This window comes from Anomaloglossus baeobatrachus, unplaced genomic scaffold, assembly GCF_048569485.1.
Source record: "Anomaloglossus baeobatrachus isolate aAnoBae1 unplaced genomic scaffold, aAnoBae1.hap1 Scaffold_788, whole genome shotgun sequence".
In the NCBI taxonomy this organism is placed as follows: Eukaryota; Metazoa; Chordata; class Amphibia; order Anura; family Aromobatidae; genus Anomaloglossus; species Anomaloglossus baeobatrachus.
The window spans coordinates 83812-87792 of NW_027445171.1; positions in this window are offsets into that span (position 1 = coordinate 83812).

Here is a 3981-nt window from a genome sequence, read left to right on the forward strand (position 1 = left end):
GCTTGCATCTGTTATAGTTTTGGAGAAAAATGTGTTCATTTCATGTATGCGCGAAATGCCTTAAAAATGGCTTTAAAATGGATTTGGAGCATGGAGACGATTATCTCGGGATTGCAAGATAACCAAACAAAACTTTTAGTGGATTTCTACTTATTTTATTAAATATCATCTCCACCAAACAGGACAAGCTTGCATCTGTTATCGTTTTGGAGAAAAATGTGTTCATTTCATGTATGCGCGAAATGCCTTAAAAATGGCTTTAAAATGGATTTGGAGCATGGAGACGATTATCTCGGGATTGCAAGATAACCAAACAAAACTTTTAGTGGATTTCTACTTATTTTATTAAATATCATCTCCACCAAACAGGACAAGCTTGCATCTGTTATAGTTTTGGAGAAAAATGTGTTCATTTCATGTATGCGCGAAATGCCTTAAAAATGGCTTTAAAATGGATTTGGAGCATGGAGACGATTATCTCGGGATTGCAAGATAACCAAACAAAACTTTTAGTGGATTTCTACTTATTTTATTAAATATCATCTCCACCAAACAGGACAAGCTTGCATCTGTTATAGTTTTGGAGAAAAATGTGTTCATTTCATGTATGCGCGAAATGCCTTAAAAATGGCTTTAAAATGGATTTGGAGCATGGAGACGATTATCTCGGGATTGCAAGATAACCAAACAAAACTTTTAGTGGATTTCTACTTATTTTATTAAATATCATCTCCACCAAACAGGACAAGCTTGCATCTGTTATCGTTTTGGAGAAAAATGTGTTCATTTCATGTATGCGCGAAATGCCTTAAAAATGGCTTTAAAATGGATTTGGAGCATGGAGACGATTATCTCGGGATTGCAAGATAACCAAACAAAACTTTTAGTGGATTTCTACTTATTTTATTAAATATCATCTCCACCAAACAGGACAAGCTTGCATCTGTTATAGTTTTGGAGAAAAATGTGTTCATTTCATGTATGCGCGAAATGCCTTAAAAATGGCTTTAAAATGGATTTGGAGCATGGAGACAATTATCTCGGGATTGCAAGATAACCAAACAAAACTTTTAGTGGATTTCTACTTATTTTATTAAATATCATCTCCACCAAACAGGACAAGCTTGCATCTGTTATAGTTTTGGAGAAAAATGTGTTCATTTCATGTATGCGCGAAATGCCTTAAAAATGGCTTTAAAATGGATTTGGAGCATGGAGACGATTATCTCGGGATTGCAAGATAACCAAACAAAACTTTTAGTGGATTTCTACTTATTTTATTAAATATCATCTCCACCAAACAGGACAAGCTTGCATCTGTTATCGTTTTGGAGAAAAATGTGTTCATTTCATGTATGCGTGAAATGCCTTAAAAATGGCTTTAAAATGGATTTGGAGCATGGAGACGATTATCTCGGGATTGCAAGATAACCAAACAAAACTTTTAGTGGATTTCTACTTATTTTATTAAATATCATCTCCACCAAACAGGACAAGCTTGCATCTGTTATAGTTTTGGAGAAAAATGTGTTCATTTCATGTATGCGCGAAATGCCTTAAAAATGGCTTTAAAATGGATTTGGAGCATGGAGACGATTATCTCGGGATTGCAAGATAACCAAACAAAACTTTTAGTGGATTTCTACTTATTTTATTAAATATCATCTCCACCAAACAGGACAAGCTTGCATCTGTTATAGTTTTGGAGAAAAATGTGTTCATTTCATGTATGCGCGAAATGCCTTAAAAATGGCTTTAAAATGGATTTGGAGCATGGAGACGATTATCTCGGGATTGCAAGATAACCAAACAAAACTTTTAGTGGATTTCTACTTATTTAATTAAATATCATCTCCACCAAACAGGACAAGCTTGCATCTGTTATAGTTTTGGAGAAAAATGTGTTCATTTCATTTATGCGCGAAATGCCTTAGAAATGGCTTTAAAATGGATTTGGAGCATGGAGACGATTATCTCGGGATTGCAAGATAACCAAACAAAACTTTTAGTGGATTTCTACTTATTTTATTAAATATCATCTCCACCAAACAGGACAAGCTTGCATCTGTTATAGTTTTGGAGAAAAATGTCTTCATTTCATGTATGCGCGAAATGCCTTAAAAATGGCTTTAAAATGGATTTGGAGCATGGAGACGATTATCTCGGGATTGCAAGATAACCAAACAAAACTTTTAGTGGATTTCTACTTATTTAATTAAATATCATCTCCACCAAACAGGACAAGCTTGCATCTGTTATAGTTTTGGAGAAAAATGTGTTCATTTCATTTATGCGCGAAATGCCTTAGAAATGGCTTTAAAATGGATTTGGAGCATGGAGACGATTATCTCGGGATTGCAAGATAACCAAACAAAACTTTTAGTGGATTTCTACTTATTTTATTAAATATCATCTCCACCAAACAGGACAAGCTTGCATCTGTTATAGTTTTGGAGAAAAATGTGTTCATTTCATTTATGCGCGAAATGCCTTAGAAATGGCTTTAAAATGGATTTGGAGCATGGGGACGATTATCTCGGGATTGCAAGATAACCAAACAAAACTTTTAGTGGATTTCTACTTATTTTATTAAATATCATCTCCACCAAACAGGACAAGCTTGCATCTGTTATAGTTTTGGAGAAAAATGTGTTCATTTCATGTATGCGCGAAATGCCTTAAAAATGGCTTTAAAATGGATTTGGAGCATGGAGACGATTATCTCGGGATTGCAAGATAACCAAACAAAACTTTTAGTGGATTTCTACTTATTTAATTAAATATCATCTCCACCAAACAGGACAAGCTTGCATCTGTTATAGTTTTGGAGAAAAATGTGTTCATTTCATTTATGCGCGAAATGCCTTAGAAATGGCTTTAAAATGGATTTGGAGCATGGAGACGATTATCTCGGGATTGCAAGATAACCAAACAAAACTTTTAGTGGATTTCTACTTATTTTATTAAATATCATCTCCACCAAACAGGACAAGCTTGCATCTGTTATAGTTTTGGAGAAAAATGTGTTCATTTCATGTATGCGCGAAATGCCTTAAAAATGGCTTTAAAATGGATTTGGAGCATGGGGACGATTATCTCGGGATTGCAAGATAACCAAACAAAACTTTTAGTGGATTTCTACTTATTTTATTAAATATCATCTCCACCAAACAGGACAAGCTTGCATCTGTTATAGTTTTGGAGAAAAATGTGTTCATTTCATTTATGCGTGAAATGCCTTAGAAATGGCTTTAAAATGGATTTGGAGCATGGAGACGATTATCTCGGGATTGCAAGATAACCAAACAAAACTTTTAGTGGATTTCTACTTATTTTATTAAATATCATCTCCACCAAACAGGACAAGCTTGCATCTGTTATAGTTTTGGAGAAAAATGTGTTCATTTCATGTATGCGCGAAATGCCTTAAAAATGGCTTTAAAATGGATTTGGAGCATGGAGACGATTATCTCGGGATTGCAAGATAACCAAACAAAACTTTTAGTGGATTTCTACTTATTTAATTAAATATCATCTCCACCAAACAGGACAAGCTTGCATCTGTTATAGTTTTGGAGAAAAATGTGTTCATTTCATTTATGCGCGAAATGCCTTAGAAATGGCTTTAAAATGGATTTGGAGCATGGAGACGATTATCTCGGGATTGCAAGATAACCAAACAAAACTTTTAGTGGATTTCTACTTATTTTATTAAATATCATCTCCACCAAACAGGACAAGCTTGCATCTGTTATAGTTTTGGAGAAAAATGTGTTCATTTCATGTATGCGCGAAATGCCTTAAAAATGGCTTTAAAATGGATTTGGAGCATGGAGACGATTATCTCGGGATTGCAAGATAACCAAACAAAACTTTTAGTGGATTTCTACTTATTTAATTAAATATCATCTCCACCAAACAGGACAAGCTTGCATCTGTTATAGTTTTGGAGAAAAATGTGTTCATTTCATTTATGCGCGA